Source organism: Carettochelys insculpta, chromosome 6 (genome assembly GCF_033958435.1).
Source record: "Carettochelys insculpta isolate YL-2023 chromosome 6, ASM3395843v1, whole genome shotgun sequence".
NCBI lineage: Eukaryota > Metazoa > Chordata > Testudines > Carettochelyidae > Carettochelys > Carettochelys insculpta.
Genome location: NC_134142.1, coordinates 114464337 through 114486803, shown reverse-complemented (window position 1 = coordinate 114486803; position 22467 = coordinate 114464337). Strand labels below are relative to the sequence as shown.

General features: G+C 44.2%; 1 protein-coding gene across 9 annotated transcripts in view; it reads left to right on the top strand.

The window, feature by feature from the left end:
- RASSF7 (Ras association domain family member 7) overlaps positions 1 to 22467 on the top strand; it is a 141085-nt gene that overhangs the window by 41106 nt on the left and 77512 nt on the right. For 6 of the 9 annotated variants that reach the window (XM_074997888.1, XM_074997899.1, XM_074997898.1 and 3 more), the window contains exon 1: positions 17182 to 17348. The exons of 1 other annotated variant lie outside the window; for it this stretch is intronic. The gene's annotated coding sequence lies outside the window, so the exon portion shown is untranslated. Of the gene's footprint in view, positions 1 to 17181; positions 17349 to 21280; positions 21503 to 22333; positions 22357 to 22467 lie in introns of those variants that run through there. 2 more of the 9 variants (XM_074997890.1, XM_074997892.1) reach the window with 2 other exon arrangements.

The following is a 22467-nucleotide window of genomic DNA, read 5'->3' as shown; positions in this document are numbered from 1 at the left end:
TGCCCTAGGGAGCCTCTTGATTAGTGTATTTACCACATGCTTCCTCCCATGATCTGCGTGCAACAGGCTGGAAGATCATTGGTGCTGCCTGACCTGTCTGTCAGGCAGATGTTTAAGTCAGCAACTGATGTATCGGCTCTGGCTTAAGAGGCTGTTTAAATTGGATTCCTAGCTGGGCCCCTCTGTTTTAGCTTTGATGTGTCATTTCAAGCAACTTCCCTTGAAGTTTTATCTCTTGTTCAGCTATTTGCAGGCCCATAGACAGCTGGGACTGTATTTCCTCCAGAGCCGTAGCCCAGCCCATGATGCTGCTGGACCAGTATTCCATATACAGTGAAGATAAAGGTAAAGGACAAGAAAAATGAGTTTATTGAGGACCATCTCTGTGCTTCCCTCCATGGGCCTGATCTAAACCCACTGAAGTGGTCAGTGGGGCTTGGAGCAGATCTTGTATTGCTAAAGAAGAGATTCCACTGGTGCAGCTGAGGCTGCAGGAGCCAGTTCCCCCTGGGCTTGCTGTGTAGCATTGCACTGTGCCAGGAGCTATGGAATCAGATGAGCACATCACACAACTGATTCCTTATGTGCTTTAAAAACATGGGGGTAACTTTGCTGGAGAACTGGGGTGGGCAATAAGTGGCTTGCAAGTCCGCGCTGCTTCGTGATCTCCCCTGGGCCAGAAACAGAGAACTGTGGCCATACCTGCAGACACTCAGCTGAACAAAGCATCTGCTGGCCTGCTGTGGGTTAACCCTGGCAAACTGTGTCCACTTACTGCCCATGCCTGTGCTAGAAACACCTCCTTCCTTGGATTCCTCCCACTTCCTAATTTCCAGGCCAGTTGAATTTATGTTTTGTTTATGGAAAATTATCTAGATCATTTTGGCTGTTACTTGGTGGGAGGAAAGCAGAGGTGGGAAGGTAGCAATGGAAGACCCTCAAAATAGGCAACTAAAACACGATTTTTACCCACTGATGTAGTTTACTCTGTGGGTAACTTTGATCATTTCTGAGTACCTGCTGCCAGCTGCTGCCATCCTAAAGTGGAAGGTTCCCTGCTTTGGTCCTTGACTTATTATTATTATATTTATTTATTTGCTGCTTAAAAAAGCCCAAATGGCCTAACTTCTGGGAATTGCCTAGTAATGTTTGGGTGCCTCCATTGTTTAGGCTCTTCTTAAATTCTGAGCACCTGCCCACTGAAAATCAGGGCCCATTAAATTCTCTAAAAAATCACTGGTCACTTCTTCAGTGTGTCTGTCCTATAAAAGCTTACCACCTGATAAATTATTTTGTTAGTCTGTAAAGTGCTACATGACTGCTTTTTTTTCTTTTTGTATAATTAACTTCTGTTGTTCAAGGTCAGGGGTATGAACAAAACACCCTCAGTGTGAATAGCACTGTGGTGGCAGGAGAACTTTTCATTGGGGTGGATTCATTGTGTTAGTGGGAGAACAGTTGTCTGTTGGCATAGAATGGATGCATTTCAGATGTTACAGCAGAATCTCTGTAAACTGTAAACAGTCTATCTGTCTCACTTCCTCATCTGTAAAATAGGGATAAAAGCATTTTCCTGACTCACAGAAGTGTTGCAAGGGTGAATACGTGAAAGATCGAGAGGCACTCAGATAATGTGATGACAGGGCTCTAAGTACTTTATGTATGTAGAGTTATCGGCTTTCTTCTTTTAAGCAATACAACAAAAATGAGGTACATGTCTGAATGTGCATATAGACAGTATTTCTGTCTCAGCAGTGCTGGTGAGATGTACAAATGAAAGTGTATTTGGGTTTTCTGATGTCTATGGTTACTAGGAAAACCGTAATTAAATGTCATAGGGGTAGCCATGTTAGTCTTATCCGCAAAAACAGCAAGAAGTCCTGTGGTACCTTATAGACTAACAGAATTTTTGGAGCATAAGCTTTGTGGGCAAAGACGCAACTGACAAGGTGGATCTTTGCCCATGAAAGCTTATGCTCCAGAAGAACCTTTTTATCTATAAGGTGCCACAGGACTTCTTGTTGTTTTTGCCTAATTAAATATACTTCCTCACAAGGCAGGTGTTAGACCTAGTTTATTTTCTCTAGGTAACAATTCTTTATTAGATTCTGGCTTTCCAACTGTTCCAGTTGCCTGAAACCTGGGCATGTGGCCTAAGCTAGCACTATATTCCTGACATGGAAAATAAGTAAGATACATTAATGTTTTTACTTATTTGCTATTGATTTAAAACCCCCAAGGGTACTGATTTTTACAATAAAATAAATTGCAAAACAGGAAATAAATCCCTGCTCCTCTATAGAGGGTTTATAATACAGTAGCTACTCTTTATTACAGGAACATGCAGGGTTCCCAACCACAGTATCGTTGTTCTAGGCCCTGTAAATATATATACCAAGAGACAAAGTTGGCTGTGTGGAACTTTGTCTAAATAGACAAAACAGGCAAAAATTGGGAGAAAAGCAGTCATATTCTCCCCATTGTTCTCCCCATTGCATAGCTTGGGGACTGACTTAAATAACATGCCTGACGTTAGACAGTCTGTGGCACAGCTGGAAATTGTACCTCAGATTTTTGGAGTTTCACACCAGTACCTTAACCGAAAGCCCCATCCTTCCTCACCCTAAAGCACGTTCCACTGAGGATCCGTGATAGCTGAGATATCACACATAGGGCATACTTGGGCATCCCACTGGATCTGGAGGCTGAAGCTGGATTGTCTGGCAGGAGCCCAAATAAAGAATTGTCATTAAGGTAGTCAGTGTCCCTTGTTAACCTAGAAGTTTGCTGATTCCATCTGCAGCTCAACTTTCATGAGTACAAACTGTATCACAGGCCATAGCAATGGTGATGTATACTCCCAACAGTCTTTTCACTAGAAGTCATTTGTCCTCTTATTGATAGTAGGTAAGAAAATTCCATTTGTGCTTTCCCATAATCGTCCCTCTGGTATGAGTGGATCTTTCCTTTTGGGATGGATGATTTTTTTTTTTTTAAACAATCACTCCTTCACACTACAGTAAACTCTTTCTATGCAGCATTCTATCATCTGGAACTTCAAATAATCAGCATTCTAACTGTAAGTAAATTTTAGTTAAGTTTTTCCATAAGTGCAGTATAGTTAAAGAAAATACAACTACAGCAAATACAGTATAGGTTTACAGTGTAAAACACTACTATTTTTGGTAAATAAAGTACTCTTTGTACATTTTTGTTTGTTTCTTAATGTCTAATCTTGTTTTTCTTTAGTGCCATGCATTGTTAGGTATACCTCTCTATTATCCAGAATATCTGAATATCTAGCAACCTTCTGGTCCTGGGGCTGCTAGATAGGAGAGTTTACTGTAATTTATGTGTGTCTCCTGGCTGCTAACTTATGCCAGACACAGAGGCTAACAATATAACAGTTCAGATATTACCTTTCAGTAAGGGGTGCAGACCACTAAGCACATGACCCAAAACCTAAACAGATATCATATCCTATTTGTTTTAAGAAAGGGGTGGAGGAGGGCAAAGGAAAGTCATCCAGGGAGCTGTGGGCTTGTCACTTTGACCTCAAATGTATGCAAAGTTTTAGAACAAATTTTTAAAGACAAAGCAGTTCAGGTAGATCATGCCAGACAGCGGTAACTGGTGAGGGGGTCTTGCCATGGGGTGGGGGGATGAGCCACATGCCCCCCTCAGTCCCCTCTGCTCCAAGCCCAGCCCCCTCCCTGCCCTTGCTTTGCCTCTGCCCCCCTTTGCTCCCTCTCCCACCTCTTTCTCCAGAAGTGCCATGTGCACTTCTCTTGGGCCATACTGTTCTGGGGTAGGTGCGAAACCACCCTTGCATTCACTGGAAGTGACCTGGCACTGATGGTGAGTCTAGAGGACAGGTGCTGATGGTGCATGAACCCCTCGTGCACCCCCATGTCTCACCCTGACGCCAGACCAACCTGATCTCTTTCTTTGAGAAGATAACTGATTTTTTTAGACAAAGGAAATGCAGTAGTTGTGATCTATCTAGCTTTCAGTGAGACATTTGGTTTGGCACCACATGGGAAATTACTAGTTAAACTGGTGAAGATGACGATTAATGTGAAAACTGAAGGTGTACAAGGAACTGGTGAAAGGGGAGGTTAGAATGGGTCCTACTGAAAGGTGAATGGGGAGATGGGAGGGAGGTTACTCGTGGAATTCCACAGGGATCAGTCTTGAGAACAACATTATTTAAACAAAAAGCAGTCAAGTAGCACTTTAAAGACTAGCAAAATAGTTTATTAGGTGAGCTTTCGTGGGACAGACCCACTTCTTCTGTTCTGGTCTGGATCTGGTCTGAAGAAGTGGGTCTGTCCCACGAAAGCTCACCTAATAAACTATTTTGCTAGTCTTTAAAGTGCTACTTGACTGCTTTGTGTTTTGATAGTGTATAGACTAGCACGGCTTCCTCTCTGTTACTGTTCAACATTATTTAACTTTTTTTATTACTCACTTTGGCACAAAAAGAGGGAGGCATGTGCTAACAACATCTGCAGATGGCACAAAGTTGGGAGGTGTTGCTAGTACAGAGGAGGACCAGAATATCCTATGAGACAATCTGGACAACCTTGTAAACTGGAGTAATAAAAATGGGATGAAATTTAGTAGCACAGAACACAAAGTCATAACTTTAGAGGCTAACACCAAGAATTTTTGTGGTCAGTTAGGGATGTATTGGTGAGAAGTGACAGAGGAGAAGAAAGACCTGGTGCAGTGGCTGGCCAAAGGATGACAATGAGCCACCAGTGGCTTTAAGCTGGTGGTGTACATTAGAGATGCTCTTCTGCGACTTTCATGTTGAGGATCTGGGAGCTGCAACTGACTCTTTGATGCTTCCCTTTCCCTGCAGAGTCTGGGCACGATGAACCTGTTTTGATGTGTTCAGAGCTCTGTTTACTCTCACAGAGCTAGTCTGCAGCCTAACACTGACGACAAAATCCTCTTTCATCACTTCCCATGCCACAGCTAGAGGAAAGGCCATGTGCAGCCTCCTTATGGAAACTCCCTTTATGTTGTTTTCCTGCAGGGTTCCTTCCCTTGCTGGCTGTTGCTGTGGTCAAACCAGTGTTTGTTTGTGTAAGGAACAAAGTGTCATGCTCCCATTGCTGAAAGATTCTAGCTGGACTTTTGGAGCAAGTGGATATAACAGCTGGGGGGTGGGGAAACCCTTCCACTTTCAGGGAAGGAAAACTAACAAGATTTAGAAATCAGATTGCTCTGGACTCTACCACCCTGCATGCTAGGCTGTTGATAAGCATTCGCCCTTTAATAGTAGCCCTCTGCCTTTAAATCATATGTCACTTGTGCTTACCTTGCTCTGTCATTCAAGGATCTTAACCATCATTACAAATGTGAATTAATTCTCCTTACATGCCCTTTGCAGATGGGGACACTGAGCACACATTGTAAGATAGCGACAGAGCAGGGAAACAAGACACAGTAGTTCTGACAGCCAGATCCCTGTGCTAACTTCTACAATTCCCCCAATTTGAAAGTATAAAGAATGGGGGGTTATTAAAGTGGCTCACTGGGGCATGCCTACTGAGCCCATATAAGGGCTGAAATATTTATTTTATAACATTGCAATTGGAGTTGTTAATTCAAACTACAAAAGGAATGCCTGTCTCTTTGGGAAGACTGGTAGGTTCCCCATTCTCAAAATGTGTGCAGTAAACCTGTATTTGGCAAGAAGAGTGGACCAGAAGCTTGCCTGGAAGGGTAGTGTTGTCTAGTGGCTGAACTGCAGGCTTGGTAGGTAGGGGACCGGGGTTCTACCCCCAGTTTTGCCCCTGCTCCCCTGACTTGTTCTGGTACCCTGGAGAAGTCACTCCCCTCTCTGTGCTGTCAGTTTCCTCTCAGTAAAAAAGGGGATGATAAGGCTGCCCTTCTTTTCAGAAGTCCTGGTCACATCTATCCCATCTTTTCCCCTCTTCCAGTCCCTGTGGGTTCTTTCTGTGCCTGAGCACCCAGGGACTGACTCTCCACTGTGGGCTTTCCTTTGCACTTGTGTGAAGTCAGTGTGATGCAAATAAATGCATCCAGGGAGAATCAAGACCTCTGTTCATAAAATATATTAGTTACCACATTCATACTTCAAGCACATCTAATTTGAAGCACATAAGTAGCCCTTCTATGGCACACCATGGGAACCAAGTCTAAAAGTTACACAGGCTTGGGGCCTGGGTCCACCAGGAGGAAAAAGTACCTCAAATTGCCACCACCAGAGGGGCGTCACCAGTGAAGGGCAATGGTGTGCTCTAACCACCCTCAGCCCATCTTCTCGAAAGATAAAATAGCTAAAAAGCTGTAGGCTGGGGGATGGAAAACTTCCATGCCAAAGGGACTGTGTTGTGGAACTGATGATGATAATCTATTTGTGTGTTGTATTTTCAAAGTGAAAGGTTTATTTCTGGAGGTTGATTTGAGCCCCAGATCAGTGGAGAACAGAGGGTTAGGCTTCACAAAACAATCATGACAGGTTAAATGCCTATATTCCTGCAGAAAGACAGGCAACCAGATCACCCCTGGGAAGCTTGGCTCCCAGCAAGGGACAGATTAGCAACGCCGCTGGTATATTTATACACTTGAAAGGCGTGAGCACCAGTCAGTGACGGTATCTAAGATTGGGCTTGTGTACTGCTGCCGTGGAGAGGTTTCTCGATGTTCAAAGGAGAGAGGTCAGGCCTAGATAAACAGTACAGGGTCCCAGTAGCTTTGGTCCCCATCACAGAATCACTGAGGTGGTAAGAAAAACTTTAACAGCTGCAGTGCTGCTTTTGAGCCTGACAGTAAAGGATGGGTCAGGAGGTCAGTGCTTCAGTGCCCCTGGGAAGCAGAAAACTTTTCCCTGGAAGCTTTTGAAAACCTTAACTAAATTGGCGTGACTGAATTGCTAAATGCTTGAGAAGTCCAGATGGCTCAGGTCACAGGCTTCCCTATGAGCAGAAACACCAATAATTGTTTGCATTCCCATACCCAGCAACATAATTGATGGCACTACTTCCTGAAAAGAGTATCTACATAAAAATAGGCACCAGTACCTATGAAACACAAACAATGGGGGTAATTTGGAGTTTCTTCTGATATCCCTTTCTCTGCTCCTTCCTTTTCACTTTCCTTCCACCTTCACTTCTTCATCACACGTACTTATGTGCACTAACTCCTTTTTCCCTCTTCTCCTCCACTCTTCCCTATGGCGTGCAGCTCTGCTCATTAGCTGGGCCATCAGTGGGGTGTCCTATACAGGCTGAACCTCTCTAGTCTGGCACTTTCTTGTCTGGCAACATCCGTAATTCAGCATAATTTTAGTTAGCTGAATGACCACTTACCATGGGTGTAGCCATGTTTCCCAGGGTCCTATAAGGTTTGTTTCCAGCCACCTGTCCTGGCTCTCAGTGTTCTGTGCTGTTATTTAGCTGTAATTTACCCCTAAATGTCTTTTAAGAGCCTTGTAAGCAGTGGAAGTACTGGTACTGTGCTAGAAAATATTGACCTCCTATGACACAGCAAATTCTCTAGTCCAGCACCAGTCAGGTCCTGAGGGTGCCAGATGAGAGAGGTTCAACCTGTAATGACAGACAAGAGATTGAATCAAAACTCTGAATCCAAGCAACCCTCTTGCCTGCCAGCTTTGCGGGTGAGAAGTCCTGGAACCCAGATCTGATTTTTTTCCTGTCTTCTTTCCTTGTAATGGATGAACCAAAACACGGATCTAAAGGCATGAGGTGTTTATTCACAGTATTATTAGGTTGGCTGCTCAGATCCATTCACTAACTGGTATTTCAGGTAAATAGCTGATGCAATGGATTAGCAGATGATTAAGCAAGTGACAGTCTAAGAGTGCTATTTATTACATAAAAATGTGTTAAGACTGTTTCCTCCTGCCCAGTTCCCTTTCCTCATTTTCATTATCTCTTGGGTCCTGATTGTGAGCTCTCTGTAGCAGGGACTATTTGCGAAGCATTTGATGCAACTGAACCCAAGATCCTTGGCTGGGGCCCCAGGTAGTGCTGTAATACAATGAGAGGAGCGGAGGGGGAAGATAGTTACCTAGGGCAATGGCTCCTGTTGTTGATATAGTACAGTAGACACCAAGATGCTGTACAAAGACGTAAGGACAGCCTCTCAGTAGCCGAGGTGCTTACACTGTAAAGTTCTCATCCTGAAGGGTGCTGTTGCTGCTGAGTGTCCTCAGTTCACATGGATTGCTTAGCAACTTTCAGGGACAGGCTGCCCTGAAATCCCACTGAGGGAGGGGAGAACGCCTACAGGTTTAGAATCTGGAAAGCCCATCCTTCAATGAGAACATGACCTGATGGGGAAAGGCCTAACTAGAACCAAAGGCCAGACAAATTCAGATTGGCAATAATACACAAGTTTTTAACAGGGAAAGTGGTTAAGCATTGGAACAAACTGCCTGGAGACACTGTGAATCCTTCATGTCTTGAAGTGTTCATCTCAAGCCTGGATGATTTTCTGGAAAATGGGCTTTTGCCAAACACCAGTTATTGTACTCAATATAAGGGTCACAGGGTGACATTCTCTGGCCTGTGTTGTTCACATTAGACTAGCTGATTATTCTGGTCTCTTCTGGTCTTAAAATCTCTGACTCTTTGAGGCTTGACCTCTGTTTGTCTCTGACAAATTACAGCTTCCCAGATGCTTTGATGTTGTGTTGCTTTTTATTTTTCATTCTTCTGGTTGTCCTGGAAACAGAGCAAGAAATACTTTTAAACAAGATAATTTACTTTCAAGGTGGCATTTTGCACAGTACGATCCACTTCTTACTTAAACAAAACATAAAGGTTTTAAGTCAAATTTCTCTTGGGGAAGGGGGAGAATAATTTACATTTAGGGAGGGAGCTTGTTTTGAGAAATATGAAAAATTTCACAAAACTCCAAACTTCAAAAAAGTTCTAAGCATTCCGTGACAGTTAAGTCCTCAACATATCCTCCCTGCCCAATTACGGGGCAAGGTGAAGGAGATTAGCATTGGAAGGCAGGTGAAACCAATTGTTTTGAAAGAGGAAAGGAAGCCAAATCCTTGCTCCATTGAAGGCAATGGGAATTTTATTAATGAAGTAGGAAGGATGGCTGAGGAACTGAAGTGGTACGTAGGAGTTTGGGTTTAAATTTCTGGGTCTGCCACAGGCTTCCTGTATAACCTGGTGCATACCATTCAACCTCCCTGTACAGTAGGTAAAACGGGGGTGGTGATAATACTTCCACTGTCTAGTCTATTTAGGTTGCAAACTCTTTGGAGTAGGGACTGTCTTGTTTTATAAATACACAGCACCTCATACAATGAGGCTGTGATCTTGGTTGGTGCCTCTGCAATGCAAATAATAATGAGAATGACTTCAGCGACACCAGGTTTTGTCTTGTGTGCAGAAATACGACTGTTTGACGCTCAGTGTATCATCAGTTAAGTCCATCAAAATTACAAGACCTTTATTGTACATCTGTAGATTACTGGCTTTTAAACTGCATGATCAGCTTACTAATTTCTCTCTCTCACTCCCTCCTTACTTTTCAACTTTTGTATTTAGCCTTTTCCTCAGTTTTCTCTCAGTTCTTCTCCAGAATCCAGAAACAAAAGCCTACTACCTAATAAATAGTCTTTAAGGTGCTACAGGGCTGCTTGCTTTGTTTTGAGAAGATACAGACTGACATGAACAACAAGAAGTCCTGTGGCACCTTTCAAATGAAGAGTTTGGAGCATAAGCTTTCGTGGGCAAAGACCCGCTTTCTTCGCTCACAAAAGCTTATGCTCCAAATTATCTGTTAGTCTATAAGGTGTCACAGGACTTCTTGTTGTTTTGGAAGATACAGACTAACTCAGCTACCTCTCTGATACTTGTCACCATGCAAGAGACTAACGTGAGGCTCTGATCCTAAGTGATAAAGCTACTCTGTGGAACTAAATTAAGTCACGGAGAGGTAGTCGTGTTAGTCTATATTCTATCAAAACAAAAAAGCAGTCCAGTAGCACTTTAAAGACTAACAAAATAATTTGTTAGGTGGTGAGCTTTCGTGGGATAGACCCACTTCTGGTATGGCTATGGTCTGAAGAAGTGGGTCTGGACTACTTTTTTGTTTTGATAAATTAAGTCAGATCATTTGGGGAAAATTATATCATAGCTGCACTTTGCAGATGACTAGGAGCTTGTTTGATGAAGGCACAAGTTTGAACCAAGAATCCTGTCTGTTTCTGACCTGGTCACGATTTGGGGGGCTGGGCAAATCAGAATTTTGGACATGGAGTGAAACCTTCATGCCCCCGGCTGGGAGCCCTGAAACTGCACAATTGTCAGCCTTCACTGGGAGCAGCAGGAAGAGTCTGACATGGCTGACCAAGAATCCCAGGGTGGCAGGGTTATGTTACAGAAGGTATATCCAGTTTTCCTCATACAGAAAGATGAGTCAGCTCGCTGCTTAGCCTGTCAGTGTGGGGAATAATTGTAAGAGCTGTTTCTGTCTAAATGAGAAATAAATCAGTGTATGTTATTCCTGCCTGAGGGCCTGCAAAGCCAGCAAAACTGAAACCTTGAAACTGGGCAGAGATTGCTGTGAGACGTCAGTGGGGCGCCAAGTCCTCCAACACGGGGTTGCTCAAATGACATAGGAAAGCCTACACAGACAAAATCCGTGGAGTCACAGCATGGTCCTCAGTGAAACAAAACTGATCAGCCCTTGCAGGTACCAAGCAACTGTGTAAAGTTGTGGTTACCTGGGTTATACTTCCCAGATTGCTCTTGTGTACCTTTAAGGCAGCCTGTCACACAATTACATGGTACGGTTAATTTATTGCAAGACCCGATGTCACCCATCCTCACTTTTGGTGTCCGGTTACAGCTCTTAGGTGGGTTTCTCTTCATTTCACCCCAACTGAGCACATGACCTCTTAGTCTGAGAAAGTGATTATTTTTGCCTGCTGATGCATATGCTTACTTAGGAATGCTTGTGTTTTGGTACCTGCTCTCATTTTCTAGTGAGGGAAAACCTCCTCTTTCTTGGGAACATGCCCTTTCATGTGCTGAGCCAGGCAGTCAGTATGCTGTGTTAGTTTTCTGCAGTATAGCTGTGAAGAACTGTGACTCATACACTAGGAGCATTAACAGGGCAAGAAGCATACTCCCAAAGGCAGGAAAAATCTTCCAGGTCAAGTGGGAAAAGGGAAGAATAGTGCAGCATGTACGATATAAACAGGGCACCCCATTCACTTCCTCAAAAGTGAAATGTAATCTCTAGTTCCTGCAACAGGCTGTACGGGTTGTGTGATCAAGAGGCAAGAGACACCTCTGGCACTATAGACAGCCTGATTGTTCACAAAGTACTAAGCACAGACTGCTCCATTTGTGATCAGAGGGTGCTGAAGCACCTTAGCACACCTGAAAATCGGACCCACTGTGCTTAATTGTAGAGGTGGTTGAGAAATGGGGTTTTCCCCCTACAGAAAATTTCAGTTTTGGCAGAAACTAAAATTCCAAACTATTTACTTTGGAAATATTGGTGTGGTAACTTAAGGAGACTGTAGATCTTCCTTTAAGGAAGGAGATCTTCCTTTTTTTTCTTTATAGCCAGGTATCAGAGAGGTAGCTGACTTAGTCTGTATCTTCAAAAACAACAAGAAGTCCTTTGGCACCTTATAGACTAACAGATATTTGGGAGCATACGCTTTCGTGGGCAAAGACCTGCTTCATCAGATGCATCTAGTGAAGTGGGTCTTTGCCCACGAAAGCTTGTGTGTCAAAATACCTGTTAGTCTATAACGTATCACAGGACTTCATGTTGTCTTTACAGACAGGGCACTCTTCTAGATCATAAACTTTCCAGGCAGGGGCCTGTCTTACGATGTGACAGATGCATTATCTGCTCCTAACAAATAACTAATAATAATTAAAAAACAGTAATCCAAAATAATAACACGTTAATTAAAATCAATTATATCTGCAGAATGACAGCAACATACTAACCTAGTGAATCACTTACAAGCCACAGGGGACACTTGTAAATCTGACATAGCTCACCCAACAGGATGCAAAGTATTCCAGCCAAGTCTAAAGTGATACATAGATAAGATTACTAATGTATCCTAGCCTAACAGTCTTGTAACCCATCACAGCACAACCGCCATAATAGTTGGGATCTAGTTTGACTACTTTCCTTTCACCAGTAATCTCAAAATGTAAATACACCACAACCTTCTGGGGAATAGAAAACCACATTGAAAGTGCACGTGGCGTGACTCATGGCCAAAGATTCTCTGTCATGCTCCATGGCACAGAAGATAGAGCCACTAAGAACTGTAAATAGTCAGTGGAGAATTCCCCTCTTAGAATTCCCCTGCTGCCATATGTAGCTGTCCTCCACCCTCCTGGCACAGGGGAGCAGAGCATGCCAACTGGAGAGGGAAACGTGTCAAAGATGCTTCAGGATGCTATGCTAATCCTCTATTGGCTGCTCTAACAGATACTGCCATTGGTAGTGCATCATCATAGCACTGGAAATTAGCTGCAACACTTCCCCAACAGCAAATTGTTGGCCCACATTAGATAATCCAGCCCATGAGGTTAAGCAGCAAAAGGCCGGATTCACCCTGCATTCTCTGATGTCAGACTGCTATAACTCCATTGCAGTTGCATCAAAAAACAGAGTAATTTAGTGGCGGCTAAAATTCAAAGCTTCTTTAGGGAGTAGTTTTGGATTTTTTTTTCTGAAATCTATTGTAATCTATCTATTTTATTAAGATCAGACGTTGAATTTGGCACTGTGCTTTCCCTGGAGAGTTTACAGTATTGAATCTCTAAACCACAAAGACTTATGTTCATGCTGCATGTTAAACACATGCTAGTAATCTCATCAAAACCACTGATTTTGATGAGGTTATTTGTGGGTTTAATATTAAGCATTTGGATATAAGCCTTAGTTGGATCAGGGCCTAACACAGAGGATCAGATATGGATGCCCTACTCCAGTGTTTCCCAGACTTAAAAGATTGGCATACCCCCTTTCCCAGTGCCACCCCAGTACTTATCTCCTGATTTTTAGTAATTTATTTTCTGCTGTGTACCCATTGAAATACTTTCACATACTTCCAGTGGTACATGTGCCACACTTTGGGAAACATTGCCCTACTCAATGGGAGTAAGTGTCTTACTCTGCAAGTAGGTCCATTGATTTCTGAAATCAGATGTGAATCTGCCTGAATAAAGATTCAGAATCTGGCCCACAGAGAAGATACTGAGACTATAGGTAGATCATATATGTAGATACTGATATTAATCTTGTGGTCCTCATGGAGGAAATGGATCTTCTGAGTGAGAAAATGGTAAGGAGAAATTCTAATATTTCCAGCATCAGGGATTTTCTACACTACAATAGCCGTTCACTATGCTGGAAGGCACCTATATGTTCCCAAACCTGCTCACTTTATCTCCATTCGTCCTTGTGTGTTTCTTAAATCTGTGGTGTGGGGACTGCAAAATAACTAAAATGAAGGGCCAGGGCCAGCCTGCTCCAAAGTCCTTTAGTCAGGTCTCATGCTTTTAAAGCTCTAATCCTTAAAGGCTTTGGCAAATGATTGGAGTTTAGAAAAGATCAAGTAGGCACATTTCATTCCAGGCAGTTCCTTCTAAACAGAGCTTATTTTCTCAAACTCCACATAGATCTCTGCCAAGAAAGGCGACAGTTTTATGGCACAGCCCTATCGTTGGAAAAACACAGGCTTTTAATTATTTTTATGAAGCAGGTTTATCTTGCTGTGCTTGACAGTAACTCCCTGTTGGTTTTTTACTCAGTAATAATCCAAATCAACCTGCTGCAGGGATTTCCCTTAAAATTCACAGACTAAAGCCTGTAATTAAGGAATCTGGAATCTTATAAGCCTCTGTGATATGATCAGACTGACGTTTAGTAACTCTGGTTTGAGGAACATTTCAGATGCTTCTCTGAACAGTGTTAACAGAACAGTTTCTTGTCTACCTACACGAGCCATGTGAAGTATGAACAATCCAAAACTACCTCAGGCTCACATTGAAATTATTATCTGCTGACCAGAGACCCAGTCATGCAGTCCTGGGCTTTTTGAGTATAAATTGTTTTGATAGAGAAGGGAGGTTAGAGGAAGAAGTTGAATAAAAATACAGGGTTTGCTCCTTAACTACTGACATCAGTGCAATTTTAAAGTTGACAAGGCAATACTTTGTCCACACAACTAGCCTGTGGAACTCATTGTGATAAGATATCATTGTTCCCAAAAAGTGAAACAAGGACTGGGTATTTTTATGGATAAAAAGAATATCAGGAGTTATGGCAGCAAGACTGAAAGAGAATTTGGGGTGAATATAAATCATTCAGTTCATGGGCATAAATCAACCCTTCAACTATGGAGTTTAGGAAAAAAAACCTATGAGGATATATTATGCCATAACAACTTAGTGGAGGGTTTCTTGCATTTTCATCTCTGACATAGGTGGCAAAAACCACTATCAGAGGCAGGATACTAGTCTAGAACAGGGTTTCTTAAATCTTTGAGACCACAGAACACCAGACAATATTTTTATGCAGAACACCTATGAAATTTTTCTTTAAAAAATTATCAGACCAAAAACCAAACAGCAACATGCAGAGCAAAACCAAAATGACATAATTTAATCAGGTATCAGAGCAATGAAGATGTAACGTGTATCGGGTTTTAATAACAGGAAATACCATCAACGTACAATAACAGAAAAATGTCAGACGCTCGTGGCATGTCTATAAGTCAGGCACGGAACACCAGTGTTTTGTGGAATATAGTTTAAGAAACGCTGCTCTAGACAGAGCTACTCAGATCCTGAACAACAATTCCCATGCTCATATGGGGAGTTTTCCAATTGATTTACATGTAAGCAGCACTGTACACATAAGGACTCCCAGTGCACTTGGCAGAAGCACCAGCTGATTAGCTGGCAGCCATTCAAATGGTGTGGCAGGTTGCTTTCTTACAGGTGCAGCTTGGATTACGGCAGAGTACTCCCCCTCTTGTGTGCTCATATCAGCTCCAATTACTGTGTCACCTGGTTGCCAATGAGGCTCTGAGCTGGAGTTCTTTCTGTGTCTATTATCTCTGCCATTGTCCCAGAGCTGCTTTGTTTAAAGAAGCATTAATCTTTTATGGCCTCGAAGGAGCTGAACTCTGGGATTTCTTTAGGCTTTTAAAAAGTTACTATTATTAGTCATGAAAGTGGATGGCCAGCAACACTGTGACATAGAAAGAGGAGGAAGGTTCGCTCCAAGTAAAACATCAGACAATACTACTTGACTTTGAAATGATAACAAGGGGGTTGAGGGCTGTGGGGGGCTCAACGCAAGGGACTGGGGTGTGTGGGTATGGGAGAGCTCAGGGAAGGTGGTTTGGCGCTGTGGGAGGGCTCAGGGCAGGGGGTGCAGGAGTCAGTGCAGGGGCTGGGGTGTCAGGGAGTGAAGGAGGTAGGGCAGAGAGCTGTGGTCTATGTAGCAGAGGAGGATGGAGTGGAGGAAGGGCTCCATTCTGGGAGAGTCCCAGTTGGTGACTCTACCCCACTCCACTGCTTCAGTTCTCTGCCAAATGGGAGCTCTGGTGGTAGTACCCATATGTGTGTGAACTAGGAGTGCTGCAGCACCCCTGGGGTCCTGCCTGCTGGCCCCAGGCACCAAGGTCTCAGCTGCACCATAGTCCTAGCTGCTGTGCCCATACCCAGGGCTTTGCTCCCAGTCCTGGCTTCAGCTCTCAGGGGGAAGGAGTTGGAGAGGTGTAAGCGGGCTGGCTCAGCACCCTGCCCCCAGCAAGCCACTTCTTACCTGTGCAGTGCACTGGTATGCCCCAGCTTACTTTCACCTTTGTTTGGGACATCCCCTGGCAAAATGTTTCATAGGTTGACAGTGCATTGTTTGAACAAGCAGTTCCTTATCTTTGTTCTAAACTGCTGCCTATAAAGTTAAATAGGTGACCTCTGGTTTTTGTATGAGGTGAAGGAATAAACAACACTTTTCCTCCATACCACTTATACTTTTATTGACCTTTATCCTATCTGCTCTTAGGTATCTCTTTTAAAAGATGGGAATAAACTAGGAAAGCGCTCCTCCCATGGGATATGTTCCAGCCCCATCCCAAATCATTTTTGCTGCCTTTCTCTGTACTTTCCAATTCTAATAGTACACTTTTAAAATGGGGCAAACAGAACTGCACTTAGTATTCAAGAGGTGACCATCCCACAGATGATTATAGTGGCATGGTCAGATCTTGAGTCCCTTTTTCTAACACGGTGACAAGTATCAGAGAGGCAGCTGAGTTAGTCTGTATCTTCAAAAACAACAAGAAGTCTTGTGGCACCTTACAGACTAACAGATATTTTGGAGTGTAAGGTTTCGTGGGCATCTGATGTATAGCATCTTATATCTGTCTATAAGGTGCCACAGGACTTCTTGTTTTGCTAACATGGCTAGATTTTGGCTGCCACTGCACATTGAGCAGAAATGTTTTCAGAGAAATCTCCTTAATCACTCCAAGATCTTTTGCTTGAGCAGTAAACCTTGCCTTAGACCCCATCCTTTTGTACCTATAGTTAGATTTCCTTTTTCCAACATGCAATTACCAGCCTTGAATTTCATCTGCTGTTTTGTTGTTCAGCCACCCCGTTTTGTGAGATCCCTTTGCAACTCTTTGCAGCCTGCTTTGGACTTAACTACCTCGAGTCCTCCGGTACCATCTGCACATGTTGCCATTGATGATAACGGTGGGAGACTTTTTTCGCAGGAAGGCCACGCGCTGACTTCAGTGGAATCCAGATCAGAGCTCTAAATTTGAGTTTAGACAAACAAGGCCTTTGGAAAGGGCAGCAGGAGACGCGCAGGTGCCTCCCGGCAGGGTTTCCGTGGTGCAGAAGCGAGGCGTGTGCCTGCGCTGGCGATGGGCCAAGCCACGGGAGAAGGAACAGGGCGGGGCTGGGAACACCCCGTACTTAGATCTGGGGCTTTCGGCCAAGCGCGGGGGAGGGGGATAGTGTGGGGGTGCACGACTGGTCGAGGAACCTGCGCCTCTCCCGGCTGGCTCTTCCCACACCTGCGAGCCCTGGCACGGCGGGGGCGGGGCCAGGCGGGGGCGGGGCTGAGCTGAGCTCGGGGGGGCTGCAGGTTGCAGGAGCTCCGCAGCCAGGCGCGGCTATCGCAGCTGACGTGGGTCCGCGAGCGGTGGCGGCTGCACGTGGCCGAAGGGGCTCGGGCTCGCGCTGCCCCAACACCCGGGCGAGTTTGCGGCGCTGCTCCGCCGCTGTAGGCGGCCGGGCTGAGAGCGGAGGGCATCCAGCCAGGTAAATGCGGCGGCTGCCGGGCGCTCCGGCGCCCTGCACCCGGGCTCTTCGCAGAGCAGCGGGCATTGCACTTGCTCCCGCTGCTCGCGCGCTGTGTTCTCCTGCTCGCTGGGCGGCTCCTGGGGGGCTCAGTCCCGTCCCGTCCCGTCCCGGCTCCTGGGCACTGGCGGGCTGGCTGGTGTTCGATGGGAGCTCAGCCCGCGGTGAAATCAGGCTGTCCGGAGTTTCTGGCTTAGTCCCCTGACGGCAGGGAGCGGGGCCCGGCTTGGCGTGGGGGAGGGGTGCACATTTAGAAAAGTTCCCAGCCGTGTCTAGGAGGAGCGATAAGTAATATCAGGGTGGAAATTAAAGCCCAGGCTGGGAACTGAGACATCGAGAGCCACCCACGTTCCATGCAGTGGGTTGTCTGAAGCGATTTGCATGCGACATATTCAGCTGCAGCTCCCCAACGGGCGTGCTCGTTAGTCCTTATGCTTGGCTCTCTTGGGATTAACCTTTTCCTTGCTGCCTAGCCAGCTCTGAGCCCTGCTGCTCTCTTTATCTCAGGATGAAAAATCACTTGTCCACGGCACTCACGGATGTATTGCACGTGCCTGCTCTGGGCCCCAAGACAGCCCCCAGTCTCTGTAGTTGTTGTCCTCATTATCTCTGATCACGTGGTACCCACTGCTACAGGTTTAACTCCTGTTCTGTGGGTAATTCGGTGTATTAACCCTTTGCTGGACAACAGGGGTTTGAGTTGTCGCATGTTGAGCTAAACACACCAGCAGTCCTGTAGCACTTCAAAGACGAACCAAATAATTTATTAGGTGATGAGCTTTCGTGAGGCAGAACCACTTCTTCAGAGCTATAGAATTTCCAGTCTAGACTGACACTTATATAGCACAGAGATCAAAAAACAAAACAAAACAAAGACCTGATGAATGAATCAGATACATGGAACTGCAGGGTGGGGTAAGGGGTAGAGACACTGAGTGTCTTTCCTGAGATCAATATCTATGCCAAAGAAAGGGAAACAGTCCTTGTCAAGTGTGAGATAATTGCTATCTGTACTGCGACCATATCCAGTTGTTTAAGTTAAAGTAAATACCATTTTATGGCAGAACTTCTGCATGGAGAGTTTAAACACTTCTGTTCTTTAACTGGCCCTGTTGTGGGTTATGTGACCAATTAAATGTTTGGAGGCATGGGTCCTAACAGCGGACAGTTTGAATAGGAGAGGCAGACCTCACAGAGAAGGGGGTGGGTGATATAGTAGATTGGTGTGGAGCTAGTCTACAGAAACTAAGCCACTACGCTGGATATGGAAGGAAACAGTGAGAGAGGCATCAGACACCACCCTGTGTTGAGCCCATGGTTGATGATGATGATGATGAACCTTTGTAGGTCCTAGTAAGAATACTTTTGCTTTATTAAAGTAATAGTTTGTTTCCTTCATCACACACGTATAAACTAAAACTGATTATAAATTACTAGTAGATAAGCAGGTGTAGCATTCTGTGATGTTGCTCAGAGGCAACAATGAGGCTGTGCTAGGTGCTGTACAAACATGCGTAAAACATTGTCATCTTCCGAAAATTTGCCCTGTAATTTAATTTAGGAATGTGATTTAGTTTTTTGTCCCTGCTGCATTGCACTCCCTGAAAGTGCAAAACAGGTGCACCTGTTTTCCTTCTGCTTGTATTTTGCACCAATGCTAGACAGGGCACTAACAATAGAAATATTGGCGTGAAGCAGAGACCAGTACAGCCTAACTAATACAGGTACCGCAAAATCTGCCTCCTCTGTGTGAGAGGTGAAATACCCCCCAAAGCTGTATCCATTCCCCTTCTTTAATGGCTGTTTCCATTAAGCCACACTACAGCATACCATTGTACCTGTTCTACAAGTCTCTTTCTTGATGGTGCTATGGAGCCTGTTCTGATTCCCTTCTGTCTCATTCCTTAATGAGATCACCTAAGTAGTCCCTTGGGTTCTGTTCTCAGTTTGACATACATTGACAAATACACATTCATTGGAAGGCCTAATGTGAATTACTCATATCCCTTGTATTCAAAATCAATTGTAACCCCTCAGGAGAAGAACCAGGGTGTCATTGTGGACAGCTCAGTGGAAACCTCTGTTTAGTGTGCAGTTGCAGTAAAACAATAAAAGCAAACAATGTTAGACTACATAAAGAATGGGATAGAAAATAAAGCTGCAGGTATTATTTTAGTGTAGAAATGAATGGTACTTTTGCCCTGTAAAAGTGCCACAAGATATTGCTGATGATGGCAGCTTAGATTTTTAAATCACCTGTATGGACAATGTATCTGAATGTGAACTTCCACAGTCCTACCTTCTTTGCCTCAGTCTTTCAGGTTGTCAGAAGGACATATTACTGAGCTATTTCCTAGTGTGCTAGTTAGCTGCTAATTAACATTTGTAAAGTGCTTTTGAGTTGCCCAGATGAAAGGTGCTATTCAAATGTAAAAGCTTTGTTTGGGCTCTCCCTTTTCTCCCCACCCAGGATCATCACCCTGCTAATCTTTTTCCCAGGACATCCTGAGTTTCATCAGCTGTGTCAGTTTTGAAAAAACTTCAGATTTTGGTGTGGTTTCCAATATAGTTGCAGGGTTTTTTTTGTTTTTTTTTTTAAAAGCATTTCCGTTGCCAGTTTAATGGTAGAACTTGTGTTTAAGATGACCTGAAATGACAAGTGTCCAAAAATGAGTATTAAAGTGGTTGGTCTGCTGCTAGGAGCTTATAAAAGCCTGTGAGGGAGAAGAATAGCCTTGTGGTTGTGGCACTAGCTTGCTTGGGATTCAGTAGATGTGGGTTAATTGCTGACTCTGCCACAGATGCCCATGTATTGAGCAAGATGATTAATCTCTCTGTGCCTTGGATCCACCATAGGTAAAATCAGGATAGTAATGCTGCTGTTTGCCATTCATTTGGCTGATCTATTTAGATTGTAAATTCTTTGGGGGCAGGGATGATCTTTTAGTACATGTTTGTACAGCAGGTAAAACAATGGAGTTGATTGTTGCTATAACACAAAACCTCTGATCCTGGAAACAGCTACATCTATGCCTGACTGTACTGCCTGGAGTAGTTCTGTAAAGCTAAGCCCTTAAATGTTTTGGAGGGCTGGGCCCTAATAATGGTAGATCCTAGCAAGAATACTTTTGTTTTATTGAATTAATATATTTGTTTCCTTCAGTCTTTCATCATGAATGAGTAAACAAACTAAACTCTTCATAAATCTTTACTAGTAGATATTCAGGTATGGTGTTCTGTGATGTTGCCAAGAGGTAACAACAAGGCTGTGCTAGGTGCCATACAAACATGAGGTAAAACACTGTCATCCTCCAGAAGCTTGCCTTGTAATTTAATTTAGGAGTGTGAATTAGTTTCTGTGTCCCTCCTGCATTGAACTCCCTGAAAGTACAAAACAGGTTGTAGTTGCTGGGATTAGCTTTGGGCACTTCAGAAGTAAACTGGGAGCAGTCAGACCCTTCAGGGAAACAGGAGATATTCATCTTATTTGAAAATTCAACTAGGCAGATTATCAGTGCTCAGATACCATCATTTACTTCCTTTTGAAGTGAAATAACCTTTTAGTGAGGCGGGCTTCACTCAGGTAGAAAAGGAAAAAAACAAACCAAACCTTGAGAGCCCACAGTTTGTTGGTCAGCTTAGGGTGCAGTAATGCCGCGTCCATAAAAATTGAACTCTAATGACAGCCCAGGATAAAAGGACTTGGTGAGCTGTGTGTGCTGTCCTAGCCGTGACCTGCCTGGCATCAGCAAGGTTCTAAGCCCATTTACCATCTGCACAGCAGTGGAAAATGCGACTCCGCCCTTGTCCTTGTGCTGTTTAATGTTACGAGCCAGATTAAGCTTTTTCCCCCACCCCTGCTGGTGCAGCTGGACTGAAAGCACAGCAAGGAAGGCATGGGGGATGAATACAAAACCATTTGAAGTTTCTCTTTCATACTGAGTGCTATGTGAGAAATCACAAATCCCTTAAACTCTGCATGCGAGTTCAAGTGGAAGCACTATATATCTGTCTGTAGCTGGAGCAGCAGAGTGGAGTCCGTTGTGACATAGGAAGGTTCCAGCTGGGTTCTGGAGGACCTGGAATGATCACTGCACAGCATCCCTGTCACTAAGGTAACAGATTAAAAATTCCTTCCCTCTGGGTAGCTGCTTGAGTTGGATGCCCAGCTGGGCTGTTGTGGGGAATTCAGCATAGGCTGGGCTTGATGGTGTGGGAAGGTGGGTGATAAGAACACAGGTGTGTTTGGTAGCATAAACAAATTTAAGTGATCACCTGCTAATGAGTGCCAGTTACCTTTCTCTGGTCAGTTTGGGAAGCAGGAGGAGCTGGTTTGAACTCTGGTTCGTTGTCAGTCCTGTAGCGACAGAGACAGGGCAGTTCTACATGACAGAATTAAATCTGTGTAACTACATCGATTGTGGGGACTGGTGGAAAAATCCACAATTTGGAATGATGTAGTTACGCCGACCTAAACGCTGGTGCAGACAACGTTATGTCACCAGGAGAGCTTCTGCCAACAGAGCTACATCCTCTTGGGGAGGAGGATTAACTAGGCTGATAGCAGAGCCTTTTTCTTTTTGGCATATGGCATAAACATCTTCCTTAAAGCACTACAGTGGGGCAGCTGTGCCGATGCAGCATTTTAAGTGTAGACCTGCCTAGAGCACCTCATCCTTAAGTGCTGTTTGAACTTTGGATGCTGGCACTTTGGAGAATCAAGTATTATTTGGGGGTGGGTGGGAAGGACAGAGACTGACAGTCTGTCCCAAAGGGCTGGGAAGGACTTCCCATAGATGAATTTGCATGGATATGCTTTGGGAGGGAGAAGTTTGTACTGAAGGTTTTGAAGGGTTTGTGGAAATGATCCAGTGAGGCATGGCTGGCAATAAGTAACTGTAACCACTCCCCAGTGATACCACTGCAGACTCCTCGCCTGAATGCTACAGGAGTTGGTGGTGTCAGTAAGGTCTGGATAAGAGAACTCTGTCTTAGTGTGGTGATCTCTGAAGTTACTTGTTTGATGGACGCTGCTCAGTGAAATGGCTTGAAATTTGTTTCTTCAAGTCACTGTCCTTAA